Here is a 23,757-nt window from a genome sequence, read left to right as displayed (position 1 = left end):
TATGCTCCCTTTTAAGGCATCAAGCCTGTTTTGAATGTTAAATTTCAGGATATGTATTATTTTTCCACTAAGCACAAAGCAGTGGTAACAGCCAAGCTGGAAAGAAAGATTTCTTCCTTGTGGCTTAACTACAATTATGTTTTATTATGTTAAATATACATACATCTTATGCAATCCTGTGCAGTCAAATCTCAGAAGTGAAAGAATGGGAGAAAGCTAATCTGAGGTTGTAAAATGAATGGATTTTGAAAGCAAAGAAATGCTGTTTTAGGGATAGCCTATACTAACCTTAAATTTTTTTTTTCTAATAGAGAACCTCATTGATATGATGGTAATGTATCAGTTGAATAAGAAGTATGTCCTATAGTTAACCATGCTCAATAAGTATTTACCATATGAATGATTGAAGTATGTGGCTGCTTTAAGAACGTTAAAATTATTTTAAAATCTCCATTGCTACAATGTTTTAAATGTTAGTTTTCTTAGTAAATTATTACATTTCTTAAAAATGGTTTCCTGGAACATTGGTTTCAGAGTGTGGCACCTGGTATATTGTTTTCCTGAAAAGCACATTGTAACATGTGGTGGAATGATTAAGAGCATGGATTCTGGAGTCAAACTGAGTTTATATTCCAGTTCTACCACTTACTAGTTTTAAATTTTGGACAAACTAGTTTGACTTCAGTTTTCTCATCTAAAAGTGGGTATAATAACAATTCCTGCCTCATAGAGTTGTTATGAGCATTAAATGTAGAAGATAATATGTGTTAATAATAGATTAACTATTAATCCACTGAATTGTCTTTTCATCTTTGTCAAAAGTTAGTTTCCCATATTTGTGTGAGTCTATTTCTAGACTGTCAATTATTTTCTACTGATGTAGGTGTCTCTGTTTATGCTAATATCACACTGTCTTGATAACTAGCTTTTTAGGAAGTCTTGAAATTAGGTACTGGTCTGTCTTGGTAAAGTTCAATATGCACTTGAAAAGAATGTGTGTCCTCTGTAAATGGAGTGTTCTAAGAATGTCATTTATGTTAAGTTGGTTGACAATGTCAAGTCTTGCAAATTAGGGGCCTAGGGGTCTGCAAATATTTTCTATAAAGGGCCAGATACTAAATATTTTCAGTTTTGTGCTATACATTCTGTCGCAACTACGCCAATCTGCAGCTGTAGCCAAACAATGCATAAATGGGTGTGGCCATATTTGACTCACAATGAGCTGGATTTGGACCAAAGGTATGTAGTTTGCTTACCAAGTTCTAAGGCCTTACTGATTTCCATCAACTTGTTCTATCCATTATTGAGAGACGAGTGTTATAGTCAGCAACTATAATTGTAAATATGTCTATTTCTCCTTTTAGTTCTATCAGTTTTTGCTTTAAGGCATCAAGCTCTGTTTTTGTTTGTGTATTTTTAAACTCTGTTACTAGGTGCATAACTGTTTAGGATTGTGGCTGGGCGCGGTGGCTCACGCCTGTAATCCCAGCACTTTGGGAGGCCAAGGTGGGCGGATCACCTGAGGTCAGGTGTTTGAGACCAGCCTGGCCAGCATAGTGAAACCCCCTCTCTACTAAAAATACAAAAAAAAAAAAAAAAAAAAAATTAGCCGGGCGTGGTAGAAGGCGCCTCTAATCCCAGCTACTCAGGAGGCTGAGGCAGGAAAACTGCTGGAACCTGGGAGGCGGAGGTTGCAGTGAGCCAAGATTACACCACTGTGCTCCAGCCTGGGCAACAGAGCAAGATTCCATCTAAAAACAAACAAACAAAAAAAACACACAAAGAATTGTTATACCCTCTTCATCAATTTACTCCTTTAGAATTATGAAAGACCTTTTCATCATTTTGATCTGAAATCTACTTTTTCTAATATGAATACAGCTACTCCAGCTTTCTTTTGATTAGTGTGAACATGGTATATCTTTTCCCGTACTTTCTCAGAGCCGTCTGTTCTCAGGCCAAGCTCGCTTCCTACTCTGCCATAAGGTGAGCCACCTCTACCTGCCTGGAGATCAACCTGCGGTCATCCAGTTCCACCAGTGCCTGGCTGGGTAAGTGTGATTTACTCTGACATAAATTAGAAAACTATTGTGACTGCATATTTAATTTCACAGCCCCTACGCTAGCTTTAATCTGTAATAAAACAGACAGACTTCAGTGTCTATATTTCTATCCTTTCAACATTTCAGAGGAAAAGAAAAAAGTGTTTTGATTTGTTTGCTAAAACCTCTGCAGACGAGTAGCATGTGAAGGGAATATTGCATAGACACTAGCTTTTGTTACCTCATAAAGCACTGATTCTGAATACTCTATGTGCCCCTTGGTTACTGAAAAGAGGCAGAGCATCTTAATGTTGTCAAACTTGGCTGCAGCCAAAGTGTAAAAATTTTGCTTTCTATTACCAAGTTATTTTTGCAACAGACACTCTTATATTTTGTTACTAAGTAAGACAACAGCATCTCTCGATCCCGTGTTAGGCTGTATCACCGGGTCTCACTCTGCCTCTGACTCTTGCGGGGCTCAAACTTGACCCCCAGAGATCCAGGAGGGCCATGAGGGGCAGTATTGAAGTGAAGCCCGGGGAGGGGGAGAGCTTGAGGAATGGAGTGAGAAGGTGTGTGGTTCATCTTCCCTGGTAAGAAGAAACACTAGAAAGTTCTATGGTTTGTTTCCCTGGTTTTGTTAAAATGAAGAATCTTTGAGTCCAAAAGCCAAAACAGCTCATCAGGCATGTCACATATCTTTAAGCACAAGCTGGCTGGACCAGTTTCCCTACATCACCTTCTGTCCTTGTTACTTGGCCACAAAGTCACATCTTGCAGCCTGGGGAATCATGCACACTGAACACCTCTTAGAGGTGGTTCTAAAAACTATTTGGGGGGAAGAACAGACCAAATATCCAGAGGTGGTAACAAGGCCCCAGCCTCCCTGGAGAACACTCGTAACACCAACCCAGTCCTCTTCCCAAGGCCTGGTCTCCAAAAGGCAGCAATCTTTTATGCCAAACATACTTATTACAGGGCCTACTGAGGTCCATTTCTTCAGACACTTCTATGGAATTTCCAAGAATTCGTGCAACTTGTAAAATTATGAAACTTCTCATCTAGGTGCTTCCCCTCAGCTTCATTACGCAAGTAACTATTCTAGGTTTTGTGTTTACACTTCTTTGGGGTTATTTAAATATTTAAATATCTAGCCATGTAGAAATTCAAATATCTCTTAATGAGGCAAACTTCTAAGCAGAGACTTCACGTCAATGTTAACTGCTTTCCAACTGCAAATGATGTGAAAGTTTCCCCGAACTAATGGCTGGCTGACTCAATGGAAGATGTCACCTTTAAGTTCCCTGAAAAGAAAAAGTCCTCCAAGCTCGTCCAAGGCCAAGTACACCTCACACCTTTACAGCATGAGGGGATATCAGCCTGTTCAATGTGGTTAAAGGGAAAACAGTGAAACCTGAGTTGACAAGAGGAGAGGAACATCCACAAAAGGGGAATGAGCACAGAGAGAAATCAGTCAGAACCTCAGAGGAAGGAACTGTGCTGGGTGTCACACTTTATAAAACGTTAACTAGCTCTTCCTCTGACATTATGAATCTGATATGATTTGCAGAGACAGTGGGGCAAAATGAACAGAAAATTCATTCTAGCCTAACATTCTTCTCTTCCATTTAGCAAGTGTCTTATTACTAAAGTTTATTTCTCTCAAAACTTGGTCTCTGTGTGGCCAATTGGTTTTGTTCTGTCCCATGGGACCAACCAGGCTCTTAACCTGACCCTGCACTCTGGCACTCAGGGACCAAAAAGAAGGAATGATGTATGCTCCCAGTAAATAATAGTGTGTAGATTCCAGTAAAACAGTTCAGAGAAGGGTCTTGTGAAAATGGGGCTGGAGAGGAATTGTCTTGATGTGAGAAAGGTAGCATGCATAGGGTGGCTGTTGGATATCAGTGTTTTCCAGAAACAAATGGTGTAGTGGAACCGTCAAAGGACAATGCTGAACTCAACTCTTTCTTGAAGTCATAGGAGGTGGGACATTTTTGTCTTGAAAGAAGATTATATTAAGCCTGTTGTCTATTCCTTCTCTCCTTCCAGAGCTATAAGTTGGTGCTGTTTGCCAGGGTTGGTGTCTACAGAGGGCCAGGGGAATTCCAAGCGAGGGAAGCAAGGAGAACTTCTTGGACTCCTCAAGGTAAGAGACGTGGTGAGATACTTGAGGATTTCTGGTTCCCATTCTAGTGCCTGCAGCATTAAAGAGCCAACAAGGACTTAGGACAGAAGCCCATGTCAGGAATAAAGCATGTAAAATAGACTCAAAATTTGTCTGTGCCAAACCTCTTAGGAATGGAGTATCTGCTTAATGAAGGAGAACCCATCCATATACTTAGGAGTTGGAACACCAATATATGAGAGTTCTCAACCTATGGGAACTCTAAAAGTGCTCCTAAATTTGAATTCCCTCCCTTCCATTCTGGCCGAGACTTGGCTCCTAGGAAAATAGCAAAGTGCAAAGGTGTTGACTCTAGTCAGTTAATAAGTCCACTAGTGTTTCTGCATTACTCACTGTTAGTCACCAAGCATTCACTAAGCATCCACTGTGAGCATGAACAGGACTACAGGCTGTTAGTTGTGTCATTTGCTGATGTGTCTGCCCTCTTCTACTGCTCCTACTTCCAACGTCTATGTAATATTTTGTATCTCCTGACAATGCAGCTGGGTTGGGTACTAACAAAGAAGGCCAGAATGAGCTCAAGGGTATTGCATTATTGCTGGAAGAGTGTTCCCATTAATAAAAGCTGGCATTGTGTAATGTCATTCACATATTACTGTACATGAGATGATGCAATGTGATGCTGGCCTTTGATTCACCCAGAGCTTAATGGGAGAATGAGACTGGTCATTCCAAATCCCTGAATTTTTACCACTGAGAATCATAAAATATTAGAGCTGGGAGGGACTTTAGAGAATAGCTCACCCAACCTCCTTTGTTTTACCAATGGGAAATCTGAGGCTTATGTTATTCTTTGTTGAATGTACCAACTGGAATCTGGCCAAAGTGCCTGTTTCTACTCACAAATGTAACGTTTGGAAACAGATTGGGTCCTGTGCCATCTGCTACCATCCTTGGTAGACTAGAAGACTAGGAATCCAGAATAGTTCCAAACCGTCTATGCACTTCATCTACATTATTAGCATCCCGGTTCCAGAAATTCTCTCCCTGAGGGTACTAGTATGTGGCACAAAAGTAGGGAAAATAAAAATAATTCTTGTTTTCTTATAATTTCATCTGATTCATCACTGCATCAAGGTGAGCTCGCTAATCTTAGATCTCAGATCTCCAGGGCATGGGCCCAGCCCTCTTTGTTTGATACAGAGCTATGAAGGCTGTCCAGCTTTGGTAGCAATCTCAATGGCATGTTTTTGTTGGACCATTTAAAAAATGACACAGTCCCCACTGGAGCTTGCACCTGTGTGTTTGTCTACCTTCTGCTGTATCTCCTTAATAGGGGAGGCAGGTAGTCTACCTGTTTAGAATGAGTTCAGGCTACGTAGTCTACACAGCATCAAGATATGGAATGTGTAGTTCACAATTCACTTTTGCCTGAATTATTTGTGTAATTGTGGAATGGGTTAGAAAGGGCATTTTAAAGAGTTATTCTTGGCTGTGGTAGGCTTTGTTCAATGGAAACATGTTTGGCTCTGTGTGAGCTGGCCTAACAGAGAAGTCATGGACAACATCCTGTTTCTTAGGAAAGCTTTCAACTGAAGAGTACTGCAAAAATCTTGGGGACACGGAGCCAAATGAAGCTGTTGACCCAGGGTTGGCCATCACAAGTGTTTTGTAGCCAAGGAAAAATTTGCCTGAGATCAAGATGCTTAGCAGGACTCCTGAGAGTGCCAGAAAGGAGACTGGAAATTAGTAGAAGTTGCTTCTGTTTTTGAGAAGGGCCCTTCTGTGTTTACATAATACAGAGTTTTTGAAATAGAAACCCCTGGCCAGAAAGTTAGAGGCCAAGAGAAGAAATAGAAATTAAATGAAATTCTTCCTTCGGCCTCCCCCTCATCTCTGTAAAAATAGACAGAGACTTCCTTTTCCACTTACAGATGGGGAGGGCACTGCTTTGCAGTTAGAGCTGAGTTGTGAGGTTGAGGCAAACTGGGTTGGTGTTGGCAGTTCAGAATTACCATCTCTTCGAATTGAAACCCGTACCCTAAAGGGTCTTTGGATTGGGAAATAGTGCAACCTCCCCATGCATAAGAGTAGGAGGCACTCCATTTAACTCTAGAACACCATTTTTTGGCAAGCCTAGCATTTAGGCTTAACTTAGCTACACCCTTCTCCTACTTTATTAGAAGCTGGGCATTGAAACTTATCCCTGCCACCTACTAGAGAGAGAGCAAAGAGTATCAGAATGGTCTTTTGAAGGATCTGGTATGTTCAAGAGACAAACACACAGTTTTGTTTTCATTCATTCACTTGCTTAATAAACATTTATTCAACTTCTGCCTCTCCTAATCTGTGTGATTTGCCATGTTTGTGGAGAATGGAATATGAAATTACTGAGTCTTGGCCATCCACGATCTTTCACACTAGGCAGGGAGATAAGACAGACCCACAAATAATGATAATAAGCAGTGAAATGTAACAAGCTCCTCAAGAAAGACGGAATGAAAGGTTATAGAAATTCAGATTAGAGGAGGACCTAGCTGAGCTGAGGAGGGAAGGCTTCATGGTGGAAGTGACAGTAGGAATGAGGAAGAGTAGAATTCCAGGTGGTGAACTGCACATGCAAAGGCATTAAGGCCACAAAGCATGGAGGTATGTTTGGAAAATAATGAGGCCTCTAGTTGGAGGTAATGTAGAGGATGAGTTGAGGGTAATAGGCACTAAGACTGAATGGAAACTTTCAAATGCCAGAAGAACCTGGAATGTAAGGTAGGAGAACAATGAAGAATCACTGAAGATTTCACAGAATGAAAACAAACTATGCTGTAGAAAAATTTATCTAGTAGACGGGTTTAGAAGGTGAGATAAGAAAGGGGAGGTAATTCAAGAAGTAATTAAAACAGTCTGGGCTATAGACAATGAAAGTCATGAAGAGGAGTGGGAGAGTGAGAGGAAGAGGAAGAGGCAGTAGAAACACAATGAGAAGGCAGAGAGGAGACACCATGGCACTAACGTGGCAGCTGATCAGATGCGGGGTAGGTAAGGTAGAACACCTGTCAAAGATGACTGAGGATTTTTAGTTTGGTTGTAATTCCCCACTGGGTAATGATCTCGACTGTTTCTGTTTAGGGAGAAGGGTTTAAGAGAAAACTGATTGCTAGGATGAATTTGTCCAGGGCTTATACCTGGGAGCTATAATGATCTCCAAAGCAGTAGCCTCAGAAAATATATTGAGGGCTACACTGTGATGGAACTTCCTTGAGGGTGACAGATACAGAGAATGTGCAAGGCAGAAAATACCTGCTTTCAGTGAGCTTACAGTTGGAGAGGCAAGAATAGCACAAACGAATAATGCCACACTCTATAAGAAAGAATATAATGAATGGATTAATTATGTATTCAAGATTGTGAATTATACAGACATTTAGAAGCAAAGAAGAGCAATGAAACAGGTGGGGCTTCTTGGAGGAAATGTTACATAAGGTGTTGGGATTTGGAGGGAAGGAAGAGAGAAGTAGGAGAACACCACAAATAAAGGCAGAGTGCTGGGGGTGGACAGTGGTGTTTATGAGGGACTGAACAGACTAACCTGGACATCTCTTCTACAGGAACTTAGAAAAGTTCTCAGTCATCTGAGGGGTATGAAGGGTGCAGGAGAAAGCAAACATTGAGCAAGATTCACAATAGGAGCATGCAAATATCATGCACTACTCATATCAGTGGTGCATAATATTTGCATGCTTCTATTGTGAATGTCGACTATTAATGTAACCATATAATATTACTCTTTTGGGGTGATGGGGGAAGGAAAGTTGGGTGTGTGTGCATGAAAGAGCAAAGTTCCTATCTTCTTTGGCAGGGAACCAATAAATAATGCTTAAAATTGATACATCAAGAAATGGCATTGTAAGCACACCTACAAACATAGAAATGCCTAGGGAAGGCAAGAGCTGCATGAGGTGAGGGTGGTTGCCTCTGGGGCAGGAGGATTGGGTTAAAGTGGGGCAGAGGGCTGCGAATATTAATTATATGATGTGGATTTAAAAACTAAGTATAGTGTTATAGTTTTTGAAAAAAAGAATGGAATTTTAAAATGCTGATCTGATTTCATCCTGAGGTGATGATTGGAGTGCATAAGTAAGACAGGACACCTGGGCCCACTGTGCTGCCTTTGATGGGGAGCCTAGGATGATTTCCTGGGAAGGTCCAAGGCTGTCTCAGCCAAGCTTGCTCCCTGGTTTTTCCACCTTCCTGGGAGGGTCCTCCAAACTCAGCTCTCTCAGGCCCCTTTCCTTTTGAAACACTGCCTTAGCTTTCCATCTGGGTTCTTCCCTCCATCTGGTCCAAGGCAGCTGGGTGGCAGCATCCACAGCACCTCACTTCATTGATGGCCCCATGGAAACAAGCTCCAAACTTTCATTTCATCCTACTGCAAATTATTAACAGAGGATGTTTCCTGTTCATGTTTATTAGCAATGGACTAATAAAAATGATAACTGTGAGAAAGGGATAAAGTTGAATCTATCTTACAGAGTTCTTACCCTCCTGGTCTCGGGCTGTGGTTCTTAATTCCATTGTCCATTTCTAATGATCTGGTCTGGACTTGATTGTCCCATTTTTATTCCAGATGGCTCATCCAGCCAAGAAAAGAAAAAAACAAAATCCCGGGCAAGAACCGTTAAGTGTCACAAGTGGATGATTTGCATTTCTGGGGATCCCCCAGATAGGGGAAACCTACTTAAGTGAATGCTTGTTCTATAAAAGAATTGTTCTTCTCTCTCCAGACTAAAAATAATCATCAGAGTTCTCAGTTTATTTTGAACATATCTTCCTCCAAGCTTCTCAACTTCCTCTACTCAGCCCCCCTCCAAAAAAGAAAAATAAAGTTCTTTAGCCTCTCCAGATCTGGGGGAAGGCAGCAGCAAAGGTACATTAAAGTGGGAGACTTGGAAATTCACCTCAGCTCTGCATCTTTATCAGGGAGCCTTCCCGGGCCTGCAGCCAGGTCAGAGCTGTATCATCAGTCTGAGTAGGAAATCCATGAAAGATGATTTCACCTACCCTGATCTTCATCATTCCCCAAGAGCCCTTTCCCTTCAAAAGTCCCTGCTTTCAATCCTAGGTTTCTGCTGGGAAAGCAAAAGGTTTTCTTTTCGTCTTTCCGCTCCCTCTTCCTTCTGTTTAGAGCAACACAGCTCCAACTCCTCGCTCTGGGGCATTCCAGTTAACAAAGAACCTTTGTCTCTGGCAGATCCTCAGAAATGGGGCCTTCTGATAGGCTGGCTTGTTAGTGATCGAAAGCCCCAGGCACTCAGGTGGCCCAATGTCTTTATCTAGCTTTTTAATAGCCAACTATCAGTGATAAATGGGACATAAATATTCAGCAATAACCAATAAAAGCCCACACTGATTTCTCAGTCATTGGGAACCGCCCCCCTCCCCCATTTCTGAATAGCATCCACTTTTATCTCAAAAAGGCGCCAACAGTTTAGGAACCAAACTTTGTTAGTGTCCTCAGGCTAGGACTCTGGCCGCATCCTGGGCCTCTTAGGATCTGCACAGAAAAGCTTGAGGGAGTTAGGACAGTCCTCTCATCTCCCCTGGGGTTGTAAGCATTTTTGCTTTGTTTCTTTTCTAGTTCTGTAGAGTGAGTGAAGGAAGCAGGGAAAGGAGTCCCAGCACAATAGCCAGCCCTCCAAAGGCCCTGGGCTGCACACCGAAACGAACATGGAGGGAGGTAGCTGTGAGAAGGGGAGATATCCTGGCTACCTACGTGGTTCCTTGCTTCTTGTAGCTTTCTAATAGTTTGTAGCTGGTTCTGGCAGCACCCAGAGCAGAACAGTGGGAGGAACTGGGCACCTCCAGAGATATCCTCACTGATTTCTGGTTGCCATGTATCCAGTCACTGCTCATGCCAATGGAGAAGGCCTCAGGAAGAAGCTTCAGAGACTGGAGTGAACCGGACTGGCCTTGGTCACCAGCAGCTTCATCCTGCTGCGAAGGCCACCAGTAGAGGAAAAGATAGAGGGAGCGGAGTCTCTGCAGCAGAGCTTCTTCCAAAATATGGGTCCACAGGCTAATGAGAACCTCTCTGGTACTACTCTCCCCAGGCTCTTTATGGACATAAAGATGGCAACAACAGACACGGGGGACTACTATAGGTGGGGGAGGGAGTGGGACAAGGGTTGAAATCCTACCTGCTGGGTACTGTGCCCACTACCTGGGTGACAGGATCAATCATACTCCAAGCCTCAGCATCATGCAATCGACCCAGGTTACAAACCTGCACATGTACCCTCTGAATCTAAAATAAAAGTTAAAATTATATGAAAAAAAGATTATGTTTTTCTAGTCTAGGTGGATGATCAGATGGCTCCTCTCTTTCCTAACGGCATTTACAGCCCTTCAATGTGGGCCATGTGAGACACTGGTCTGAGAAGAACTTTATTAATTGTATCTCCTGGGAGCACTCTGAACTACTTAGTTTCCATTCCCAGAGTGAAACACACACACCTGTTTGGATTGCCATCTTTCCCCTCCCTTTCAGCCTGGATTCCTCGGAGGTAGCATTCGCATTTGGGAGAAACTATCTGCCCCTTGTGGGGAAGCTCTTGCATCCTTGAAGAGACAAACCCAATTTTATCCCTTCTGAACCATTGCAAGTTTTCTGCCAGTTGTGTAAACTACAAATGTCTTAGAAATATTAGCCCGGAAGTTGTTTTTTTTTTTTTGGTTTGTTTTTGTTTTTGTTTGTTTTTAATTCCCCAGCAGTTTACACAGTTTTGAGAACAGTTGTTTTTTTTTTTCCACAAGCTCATGTTTGGAGATTCAGAAGCTCTTGGCTATCAATCATACTACTTTATTCCCAAGTCTTTCCACAGTGTTGAGGCTTCAGAGCTGAGTTCCTTCTGAGTTACTCTGGACTAAATTTCATCAGTCAGCCACTGCCTCTTCAACATCTTTGTATCTAGCCTTCTCCTTCTCCTTAGGAAATGTCTTGACTTCAGCTTATTTTTATGGGACAGTGTCCCTGGTGACTCAGAGAGGAAAGGAGAAATCCAAACTCCTTTAGCCTTGTGCACAGAAACTGAAGTTTTAGAGGAATAGTTGGGTAGGTTTTTTTTAATGGGCCATTGGTTTTTCTCTCCTTGAGTCTTGTCTCTTTGCCATCTTTGTCTTCTCTCCTTCCATCCTCAGCAGAGTTCCTGAAAGTCTAACTAAACTTAGCCCCTTATGGCTGGGTAATTTGGAGAAATGTTGCCTTCTGGCATTTTACTTTTGTGAAATAAATGGGCTCAATGAATAACTGGTATATTCTAAGTCATAAATTAATTTTATTCTCTTTGTTTTCTTCTCTTTTCTTCTTCTTCTTCCTTAAAAAAAAAAACCCTTTTGTTCCTTTAAGAAAGAGGACATATTTAGGAAGTGTTCTGGCCTACCAATCGTTTAGTATTTATTTGAAGGCTGAATTACCAGGATTAATGCTATAGATTCATGACCACAAATATGGGTTAGTTAGTAGCTGTATGTTGAAGAGAACTGTGCTCAAATTCTAGCATGATGCTTATAGCTTCATGAACTTGGGCAAATTAATTAACTTCCCAGAGCCTCAGGAGTTTTATCATTAAATGAAGAATAAGGACACGCTTCATAAAATTGAGGGTAAAATTACATAGTGTGTGTAGCACAAAGCCTGACACATTGCAAGTTCTCAATCAGTGGTACCTATGGTGTCAACTGCATAGACCACTTTTAAAATTTTCCATGGGAATTAAAAAAATCTTAACATTCTTCCCCTGTCCATTTAGCATCTTTCTGGCTCTCATTCATAGCAAGTGATGTATTCTGAAGGAATACAAAGTCATTTTGAAATTAGCTTAAGCAAAACTTTCATAGAGAAGTCATTTCTAGTCATCTTCAAAGTGTGTACATTTGTGTGTGTGTGTGAATGCATGCACTACTCTAGATAAATTTCTAATACCTAGAAAGTTCTTTTTAGTACTTCTTGGCTTTCTAAAATGGATAACAGAGAATTTATTCAATTGTTCCTTCTTCCATGAAATCTTTCACTACACCCTGGAAAACCTGATGAGCTTTGAAACTCTATACAGCCCTCGGGAAAGATGCTATTTTTCTTACTAGTATTTCTTAGTGATTTACATTGTTCCTCTTCTCTACTACACTTTAAGTTCCTGGAGGGCAGTGCCTTTCTCTGCTTAGTGCCTTCCATGGCACCTAGCAGAGTCTCATGTGAGGTAAAGTAGACATCAGTTCAGGATTAACAGCCTGGACTCTAGAGTCAGACATGCCCTTAGGTCCAATCCCACTACTTTTTGACTCCTCAAGCAGCCTTACTTAATCTTTTCTGAGTCTCAGTTTCTACTTTTGTCAAACTGAAGTGTTTGGGGTTGTTACAAGCATCAAAGAAGCATATATATATATATATATATATATATATATATATATATATATATATTCTCAGTTCCTGGAATGTAATGAGAAATGAATGAAATTGTAGCTACATCTAATTATCACTATTATTCATGTGCTAAATATATGCTTGTATGTTGGATGAATGGACAGATAGATGGATGGATGTCATTCTCTATAGCTGCAGCAAGCAGACCTTGCAATGAATTATAAAAGTATCCCCCCAACATTCTGATCTGCCAGGACTCCAAACTGGAATTAACATTGGGGATTTCCATATTTTTAAAGCTCCACCTCCACTCTCAGTTTTGTTCTGATCTTCCCTGTGATACTTGAGTTTTCTTCTGAGATCTGATACCTGACACTCCCTGACTCTCTTTTGTATAGTGAAAGCCCATCTTTTGCTGATAGACTATTGCCAATAGCAATATTATTTCTAGAAGGATAATCCTTATCTTGATGGCTACTTTCTAACATAAACAGAGAAGAGAAAATAAAAGAATACCATTTCCACACCAGGTAGTGGAGAGATAAACAAAGATGTCAGTAGTCGCTATGGTAGGAGAGTGCTTTTGCACGCTCAATTACCTGCCTGAGCTGTTGGCCTGCTTCCTGTCTGCTTTTCTTTGCATTGCTTGACCTTTAGACTGATGCTATTAAAATACATACCCAGTGCCACGTAAATGGTTTTCAATGCCTGGCTGCTTAGAGAAAACTCATTGACATGCAGCGTACAGTTACTTATGCATGTGAAAAAAAGAGATTAAGAGTCCTTTTCGACACCAGCTTGCTAGGATCATATTTTGTTGTGGCCCCTCTATAGATTACTGACCTCCCTATGGGTTTTTGGCCTCAAATGACACTGTAGCACCTGACATCTCCTTCTTTAGCTACCAGGTATGAAGGTGTATCTGTGGCTAAGAGGTTCTCTGCCCTGGGATCAGTCCTGGGCTCGTTGCTGAGTCACTAGTGGATGGAAACAGTAGCCTCATACTCATTTACACTTCTATGATAGTCTAGATTCATCTGTGTCTTTGACCTTTCTCTTGATTTCATTTAAATCCAGATACTGGAGTCCCTACTTTAAGAATACAGAGCTCTTCCCCACCCTGCTTGTTCACTCTTACCGTTCTCTCCCTGGAAAGGGAAACAAGACTATAAACCTGACATGGATTCCGATCTTAAAAATATCAGCATGAGGGTCCAGATGGATAAGAATGCCCCTGTGAGTTGAACTGTAGCACTTTGGTATTCACAGAATGATTCATCATTCATCCATTTATGTACATTTTATATAACAAGTTCATCTTCATGCATTTGTTTTCATTTATGTCAAACCTTAGGAGGAAACAGAAAGGAGTAGAAGAGCTGTTCTTGCTTCTTGACAAGATAGATTATTATAAGATAGAACTTAAAGAGAATGGGAAAGATATTAAGAGCATGACAGTGGAGAGCTGGTCATGTTCCATAGGAGAGATGAATCTGAACTGGATCCTGAAGCAGAAAAGAGGGTTGGGTGCCTAGAAATAGCGGATAAAGACATTTGACCTAAAAGAACAGTGTCTGTTATATCAACATGACTGTTGAGAACTAGCTCCTGCATATCTCTCCTCTTCCCTGAAAAGGGGGTATTGAACTAACTTTAGAGTCAGTTTACAACCATTGGTTTTACTGCCGTGAAATAGATGAATAATAACACAGGTAAGAGAGATGCTATCTTCATTCTTGTGAGCTTCTACAAGGCTGTTCTTGGCATAAGCAAAGTTATGAAAGCCATTTCATCCAGCCTCATGCCATTAGGTAAGATGAATTCAGCATGGGGGGCATCTTGTTGCCAATAGGCTAGGATACTTCTAGTACTCCATGATGCATTTCTTCATGTGTTCTGATTCTAGATGCTAAGGCAGTAATGACAGGACATGGAGAAGGCTTGCCTCTGTGAGTTTCCATACTCACCTCCAGCTACTCTGCCACTTGCTCTCAAGGCTCCAGCCACATTGTCCTTCCAGAAGGCCCATCTCAGGCTCACATCACTATTGTCTCTACCTGGAATCCACTTTCTTCCAGTTATTGCTTGGCAAACTCCCACCCATCCTTCAAGTCTGTGAAAATGGATGGGACCAGATCTGGTTGCTCCATGGTGCCTATGCTATTCCTTCATGACCAAATTGTAATGAAAGTGTTTAGGTGTTAAAATATTTTCTCTGTATCCCCTATTAAACTATAAGTTCCATGAAGTCAGGGATTGTTAGTTTTGTTCACGTCAGTTTCTTTGAAGCCTAGCACAGAGCTGAGTGTATGGTATATACATAATAAACTTGGTCGAATGTTGAATGAATTAATGCATTTGGAGATCTTACAATCATAATGGCTAGTCAAACTATGTGCAAAATGAGTTAGTTAATTATGGAGACATTTCAAACGTTGGAGTAAACATTGACATCATTGGCAATCCCAAGTTAGAGAGATTGTGATGGTCTTTACAGAGTTCTTTGCTCTAAACTAGTCCCCTAAAGTTATAATGTATTGAAAGAGGCCAAGAACAATAGCTGCTTGTCTCTCATCTGTGGAGACTGGGAATATTCTTTCAGATGACTTTCTAAGCTCTAGAGCTGGAGAAAGCACCCGGAGTGAGACATCATTATTGGCAGTCATTCATCTCTCTTCCCTTTTTTTCTTCCTTCCTTCCTTCCTTCCTTCCTTCCTTCCTTTCTTTCTTTCTTTCTTTCTTTCTTTCTTCCTTTCCTTCTCTCTCTCTCTCTTTCTTTTCTTGAGAAAGGGTCTCACTTTGATGCCCATGATGGAGTGCAGTGGCATGATCATGGCTCACTGCAGCCTCAACTTCCTGATCTTTCAGGTGATCCTCTTACCTCAGCCTCTTGAGTAGCTGGGACTACGGGCATACACCACCACACCCAGCAAATTTTTGTATCTTTTTGTAGAGTCAGGGTTTCACCATGTTGTCTAGGCTGGTTTCAAACTCCTGGGCTCAAGCAGTCCTCTTGCCTTGGTCTCCCAAAGTTTTGGGATTACAGGCGTGAGCCACCGCACCTGGCCAACTTTTCTTATTTTCTTCTATCTTTATTTGTTTCATTTTTTTATGCATCTACTTTCTTTCCTGCCATTCTACTCTGTGGCCCCATGAACATGGCTTGGTTATGGTGTTCCAATCTAAACAGGAGCCAATTCTTGCTTTAGAGGAAGTAAGGATTTCATGCTAAAACCCAGAAGGTGGTTCAACTTCAGGCCACAGGTCTTGGCATAGGAAGGTGCCATTTGGGCTGATAGCATAAACATAATGGAATAGTTAGACCACGGTTCTTCCAAGCATCACTTTCCACTCCTCCTCTGCTTCGAGAACCTCATCCTGTTTGTTCATAGTTGATCAAACCCTGTCTCCTCTCTTCCATATCTTGAAGGCTAGTTCAAGCCTCAGCATCTGCTTTCTGAATTATTGCAGTAGTCATCCACATCGTCTCCCAGATTCTAGGAGCTATCATTTCCAAAGCACAAGTTGTATCTTCCTGTCCAACTCAACATTTATGATGCCTTTTATTGCTAGTATGAATTCCCAGCCTCTCAGCAAGCGTTGATACTTTTGTCTCTTTACAAGTTGTCTCTCAAATCCCTTCCATCTCTAACCCCATCCAACCCTCCCCAAAGTGCACAGCACTCCAGTCCCCTGGACTCTGATGACCATCCCTGTCTGACTCCGTTTTATGCTTCCGTGGCTTTGCACACACTGTTCTCATTGTTGAGAGACTTGTCCTTGCTGAGCTTAAATATTCCCTCTTCTGAATGTCTCTTCCTAATCCTCAGAGTCAGAACTATAAATTCTCTCCTCTGTACTCCCAGGCAAGTTTACTTCTAAGTCATTTACAGCTTGCCTTGTTTTGTAGTGAAGAGTTTGTATCTGTTTCTGGCACTGCCTGTGAGCTCCTGCAAAAGCTGAAACCATGTTTGATATGCACAACCTCTATATGATCATGATTTTCCAGGGAAGTGACTTTTTTTTTCCTGTCTTACTGCTCATATAAGTACACCCGTGCCTGTCAGACCATACATCTCTTCCGAAAATATGGTCACAGCTTTTATTCATCTTTATATATGTCCTTTTACAGAAAATGCTCAGAAATAGTTTGTCGAATTGAATGAACTAAGTGACTCCTTACGAAGCACGTTCCCCCCATGGTTCTATGATTCAATTAGGAAAAATATACTTATGTCTTGGACCAGCTTTTTCTCCGGATGTCCTGGCAGCTGAGGAAAGTCAGAAAGAAAAAACATTTAAAAACACCTATCCATAAAGAATAATGGAGATTGAGGTTTGAGGTGAGGAAGAAAGAATTCAAGGAATGAAATCAGAACCATTAAACTTTTAAGGTGCCTGCCCTCCTGCTTGTTGTATCATTGTGTCAACACATAGCAACAGTTTCCTATTGTTGCCAACAAGGCCTTACAATATTACCTTTCATGATGAAAAACAACAGCTGTAGCACAGCCTGAGAACAACACTGCTTCTGTATTGAAAGCCCAGTTCTTAGGAGCTCTAATCACTTCTAAGATAGCATCTCTCCAATTCTCAGAATATCCCTCAGAGGGAAGGAGGAGGCTTGTATTGTTATCGGCTCTATTTTGCATACAGTAAAAACAAGGCAAGAGGAGGTTAAATGATTTGTCCTTGGTCATGTGTGAGTCAGAGACTGAGCCAGCCAGAGAAGTTTCTTCACTTCCAGGCCATTGTTCTATCCTGATATTGGCTAACTCTCTCCCTCCATCTTTGTAACTGGTGGGGACAAACTACCAAGGGAGTGACAACTGGGTGATCTTTACTTCCCAAAATATAAATGTTGGCCACTGACCAAGAGAGTTCACAATAACAAATGTAAGGGGAGTTGTATGTCTGTAGTTTTGTGTGTATTCCTTCAGTCAACAGATAGCTTTGGAGGACTTGTGTGTGTCAGGCATTTTGCTATCCACTGGGGATGTGGAGTTGAGCATGAGAGTCATTGTTCCTGCCTTCAAAGAGCATCCACTCTAGCGGGATCACAAACATTAAATAGAGAAAGAAACAAATACAACTATCATAATGAATCAGTCATCTTCGAGCAGGCTGGGGCCATCCATTAAAATGGTTGCTAGCCTTTTTTGTTCTCTATCTCTCAGCAGGATATTCAAGACCCGTTGCAATCTATCTTCAAAATATCTTCCATTTCCATTGGCCTCCAGTAGTTCTCTCTTCCCTCCGATAAACAGAGTGCTCCAGCCCTGCTAGACTCTGCCATTCCTGGGCCACTCAGTTTTAAGTTTCTGTGGCTTTGCTGAAATGGGCGGAGAGACCTTAGGCTTCTTAGACTGGAAGTGAGGGTGTGGGGAGAATGGAGTGGAGACTGGAGCCATGCCTAAGGAGAGATGAGGCCACTAAAATGCTTGGCTAGTGAACATGTGTCCTATAAGTGAAAGGTTGAGAGGATGGCTGTTACAATGTCTATTGCTGTGGTTAAGCACCTTCACACACTTTAGCTAGTGTAGAGGAGAGAGTACTGGATTAGGAGACTGGGTGCCTGGACTGTAGTCCTGCCTAGACCTTGGCTAAGTCACAGTATGTCTCTAACCTCAATATTCTCTTTGGTCACATTAGCGGATAGGATTAAGTGTTCTCTGAGGGCTTCAGAATAAGGATGTCCCTATGGTTCTTCAACCTGATTTCACGCGCACGCGCCCGTGTGTGTGTGTGAATGTAGTGGCATAGGGTGATAAGATAGGGGGGAATAATTTTTAAAATGGGACCAGCTCTTGATAACTACTGGTTTCTTCCAACTATGCATAAAACCAGTGCCAAGGTGGGGTTATATATTTATATTTGTGTTTCCACATCAGTTACGTTATACCCAGCCCAGAATACAATGTATTCTCTCCATTGTAAACACTTTTGTATCCAGCTACTTCTATGGCCTTCCCAGACCCTGAAGACCTTGTATGGGGGAAAAGACTTCTCCTTTACCCTCTGAGGTTCTGTGGTTGGGCCTGAGAATTAAACTTAACAAAAGACAGATTAACAGGAGAAAAGCATACAAACTTTATTTGATGTTAATATTTTTACATGCATTTATATATAGGAAATGAAGTTCCGGCCGAGAGCAGTGGCCCACACCTGTAATCCCAGCACTTTGGGAGATGGGAGGTCAGAGGTGGGTGGCGGGAGGATCTCTTGAGTCCAGGAGTTTGAGACCAGCCTGGGTGACACAGTGAGACCTTGTCACTACAAAAAATAAAAAATTAGTTGGACACGGTGGTGCATGCCTGTGGTCTCAGCTACCTGGGAGGCTGAGACAGGAGAATTGCTTGAGCCCAGGAGGCGGAGGTGGCAGTGAGTTGTGATCATACCAATGTGCTCACCTTGGGCAACAGAGTGAGACCCTGTGGAAAAAAAAAAAAAAAAAGGAAAGAAAAGAAAAAAAGAAATAAAGATCCAAAAAAAGAGATAGGTCTGAAAGCTTATTTACAGTTTTAATTAAAAAAAAGTGAATTATGAAGATCTGACAAGACAAAGGAAAAAGGGATTTGGGCTAGGGGTGGCAAATTGTGAGAAAGTGATGAGGAAATAATGGAGGAACTAATGGAACATAAGGGTTATTTTGGCAGGTTTGTTTATACAGATTAATCCCATTCCATCCCTCACCCCATAATAAGAATGTTTTCCTCTTTTTGGCAAAAGAGAAGGCACCATTGTCATGGGAAGTTTAGTTCTTTCTTTAGGTAAAAAGGGAAAGGCCAAAGAGTCATTCTTGCATCTGCTGTTTTTTAGTTGCCTTCACCTCAAAATACCTAATATGCCAAATTGGCATCTTTTGGGATGGCATGTTCTGATTTCCTTCAACTTTTCTTTGTTTCTTTCTTTCTGGGTCCTCAGTTCTACCAGAAGGCAGTGCTATGGTGTGCCCAACCCTCCCAGGGGCCTAAATGGCCACCCTCTTGGGAATGCCCAAAGCATCTGCTATTTAGGACTTGGTTACAGAGCGCCATCAGCTTCCCCAAGGTAAGCCAGCATTGACTTCCAGGCCATTTAATTTACATCTTAATTTTGCTCATTGCTCATTTCTAAAGAGGGAGTCCATTTCCTGGGTTTTTCCAGCTCTCAGATACAAACAGATCGAGCCTTTAGTTTCACTCCTAAGATGGAAGACTTATTTCACAACACCAGTGGCCCTGCACAGCCTGATTTCTAAAGCAGAGACATACGTGCTGCACACTGCACATTTGCCAGTATTAGGTTCCTGCAACCAGTTGGGCAAGAGACTCTGTCAGTGACTCCTCTGAACTGATGCTTGAGGGTTTCAAATCAGTGGGAGGAGTTTTACAGAAACTGTAATACAGCCAACATTTACATGTCTTCAGTTATGTAAAATCTACATTTTTCTTACATATGGAGCATTTATTTCTAGTTATGCTTTCCAATTGTGCCATTCATTTCTTTTAATCAAGTTTAAGGATATGTCCTCAGTAGTAGATCTGAACCAGGCAGAAACGATGTGTCAAAAATATTTCTTGGTTAGTAATTGGTGAGACAGGGCCTTATGGTTTCCAATTATGGAGTCCTAGAAACTAAGTCATCCTTCTTTGAACTCTGCCATGGTCATTTCCAGACCCAGGAACAGAATGACTCAGAAATAGCACTGGTTTTGGCAACATGACTGACATCTTACCTTCAGGCCCAGAAATCAAAATCCCATCTCAAGAATGCTGTTTACTGTTTTTTTTTTTGTTTTTTGTTTTTATTTTTATTTTTGGTAGGTGAGAAGATTTTAGTTGGGGATATTGCATCTTTTATCCATCACGAGCTTTGTATTCTGCATTTGCCCCAGTCCCCTTAGTTGGTTGCTTTGTATGGAGGCCATGGATCTGGAGCTGTGAGACCCTCATTGCCCCACCTTTAAATGCTTATTTCTGTTCCTTGTGAATAGGTGTGTATTAAAATGGAACAAAATTTGCTTCAGAAGAAGAGTAAAACTGTTGGTTGATACAAGGTTTTAGACATATGTAGGTGACAATTTATTCATACCACGTCTAACCATTTATTATTATATTGGGTTTTGAGGTCTGAGTGCATGTTCTTACTGCCCAGTGGAGAATATGTGGAAAGAAGAAGGCTTTCTTGGCCAGCAGCAGCTAACAAACAGCATTTTGGTCTCGGGTCCTTAATTATTAGGGACTAGCATGCCAAGGCTGACTTTTTATTAGCATGTCTCTTTTCCTTTAGGAAAAAGTTTTAAAACAGACTACCCAAAGGTCTTCCAATTGCTAGTTCAAGAGATGACTTGTGTTTGAATTTGGCCAATTAACATGACAATGTCAATGTCAAGATCCATTTCCAGGGGAAAGAGTTTTGAAAGGCAGTTCTTGAGGGTGTCCAGGCTGAGAGGCAGCTTCTCCTCTGGGACTATTTGGATTTTATATTCCCGAGCCAAAAAAACATTCTTTAGCATTGGCTGACAAAATGGGTTTCAGAACAGGAGTTTCTAAAGCTGCAGTGGAAACTTTAATTATGCAGGTCCTGTCAAAATCCATCTGCTAATTCAACTGTTTCTGGGTAAGGTACTTTTTATTTTTCCAGAAGTATTACTGGATGACTCTCTGATAGGAATGTGAAATTAACTTTCTTCATAGGCAAGCTTTAGTTTTTATTCTTTTCAGCATTAGTAATATTTTCTTCACAGGATTTATTTGCTTTGTAGCTGATTTGATAAAGGCACCTAAGTGACTTTAGAGCCGAGAGACAGAAGGTGTCATTTAAGGAGATGCTATTGGAGGTTTCAGTGTGTATGACTTTGTGATTGACTAGTGCTCATGACTTAGAAATAAAGCCTTTCTGTAATTTTTAAGAGGAGAGGGACATCAAAAGTTGTTCTGGTTTGTGCAAGACCCAAATGTTTGGCATGCTCATGGGCAAATCTGTGGTCTTAACCTTTTCAATATGCCTCATCGAAACAGTTGGAAACCTCTCTATTAAGCAATACTTCTATTTATGATGAGCATCCATGGATTTGTTTTTGTGGAGGGATTGGGCAGGAGTTTGAGGTAGTTGCTAAATGTATAAATATTGAATGTGCCAGCATCTGGGACATTTCAGCTTAAATATCAGACAGTGAGGCTTATGCAAGCAGCTGACTTAGTGAAACTTCTGTTATTTTAGGGCGCTTGCCTAGATAAGAAGCTATAAGACAAAACCAGAATTTTTATAACCAGCAATGTCATGTGCATTTCAAACAGAGATTAAGAAAAAAACTTTTGCTAATGAGTCTCAGTTTCAGGAAAACCTCAGTGGAATTATATGTGAGAAAATGGACTTGTGAGTGGTGATAGTCTAACATCTACTTGGGGTCTGTAGCCAAAGGGCTTTTAAATATAGACTCCTCTTCACCAATTAAAATAAAGAACTCTATTAATTTTACTCAGTCTTCAAACCAAGGAAATTTCATGGCAAGTTTGAGAAAACAGTTCTCTGGGACCTCGAAATTGGGAGACAAAAATATTTGGCAGGGCTAAATATTCTGTGTAATGATTACAACTGTGATAGAGTCATCTCTCTGTGATCTGAAACGCTTGCTTTCCTGAGCCTGGTGGAGCATGGTTTTCAGTTAATTAAGAGCATCCCTTGCTTTTTAATTTGCCCAATTTTTCAACCCCTGATTCATCTTTCTCCCAAGGGATAAATGTGTGGAGTGAGAGTTTCTTGCCAGGCCTTGCCCTATACTTTTCTCTACAGTCTGGCAGCTGTGCCTGCTATTTTGTCCTCACCTGCTGTGGAGTTGTGCCTGCTGTTGTCCTCACCTGCTGTGGAGAGTTGGAGAGTGTGTGGCTGCCTATTGTTATAAAGCTCTGGTTCTCTCCTCACCAGACAGGGTTTGAGTCTTCTCCAGCCATACTAGAGATGTCTTGGAGACTATTCTAGTTCTCCACCCACCTGATTTCAGTTTTCAGGTCCTCAAAGAGAACAGGAGATGTCCTGATTATTTTCTTCTAGGAACAATTTTACCAAGAGATGTGGGCCCCCAAGTTAACCTCTCTATGCCTGAATTCTGCCTATCTGCTGTGCTGATCTTAAAGGAACACAGACCCTTTTAAATCATTTCTAGATCTTCAGTGTGCCTATTAGTGATTGATGGTGTTTTATTAAAAATGTATACTTTTGGGTTCTACTCACAGATTCTAGCATGGAGCCTAGGAATCGATACACTCAATAGTATCCCTTGGTGATTCTGATGCTATGGTCCTAGGACCAGGTCTGAGAAACATCAATGCTTTAAAACGTGTATATGGCAAGAACTAAGTGAACAAATGGGTCCAAACTTCCTTATTTTACAGCTGTAGAAGTTGAGCTTAAACACAATGATAAGCCCTCAGCTAATCAGTGACAAGTTATCCTCTGGACTTCAGGACTAAAACCAGGTCTCCTGAGTTCTAGTTTATAAGGCTCCAAGTCAAGAGGTGAAATACAACACAGATCTGAAACAGCTCAGGGTTAGTGGGATCAAGTAATGTGGCTGCCTTGGCTCCATCATGCAAATTTGAGGATGTCACTGAAATGCAACAACACGAGGCCTGCAGATTATTTCCTGAATTATCCGAAAGGGTCTTTGTGGAGTCTGTCAAGTCTAAATCTGCATTTGTTTCTTAAAATCCCCAATATAATATCCCTGCCAAGTAGGCATCCATTTAGTTGAAGACTACTCTCTTCGAAGACTTCTTGGGATGCTCCCAACCACGCCAATCCCCTTTCCCCTATCCACTTCCTAACAACTCTCATCCCATAAGATTAGCTCTATACTGGGCTGGAAATCTCTCCTCCACACCTGTACCTTCTACCCAGTGCTGGGCCTACTTTCAAAACAGATACAGAACAAGTCTAATTGGCCTTCCATATGACCGTGATCATGCCTTCTAGCGAAACATTCTTTTGTCGAGGTTGAACAATACAAGATCCTTTGGCCATTTTTTGTATAACTTGGTTTTTAATACTGTCTTCTTTGTGATTGTTTTGCTTTGCATGCAGTCTGTTTTGTCATCTTTTATATTAAAATATAGCAACTGGAACAGAACCAGTACTCAATGTGGTTTGACTGGTTCAAAATTCATTACTTCTAAGATACTTTGTGCCTA

At 41.3% G+C, this 23,757-nt stretch overlaps 1 protein-coding gene across 7 annotated transcripts in view; it reads left to right on the top strand.

Moving 5' to 3' along the window:
* Positions 1 to 1,216: 1,216 nt before the first annotated feature.
* EGR2 (early growth response 2) overlaps positions 1,217 to 23,757 on the top strand; it is a 107,728-nt gene continuing 85,187 nt past the window's right edge. For 2 of the 7 annotated variants that reach the window (XM_055092882.1, XM_057298905.1), the window contains exons 1-2: positions 2,327 to 2,635; positions 4,095 to 4,191. The gene's annotated coding sequence lies outside the window, so the exon portion shown is untranslated. The other 5 variants (XM_057298904.1, XM_055092883.1, XM_057298903.2 and 2 more) reach the window with 5 other exon arrangements.

This window comes from Pan paniscus, chromosome 8, assembly GCF_029289425.2.
Source record: "Pan paniscus chromosome 8, NHGRI_mPanPan1-v2.0_pri, whole genome shotgun sequence".
NCBI lineage: Eukaryota > Metazoa > Chordata > Mammalia > Primates > Hominidae > Pan > Pan paniscus.
This window is presented reverse-complemented; position numbering and strand designations above follow the sequence as displayed.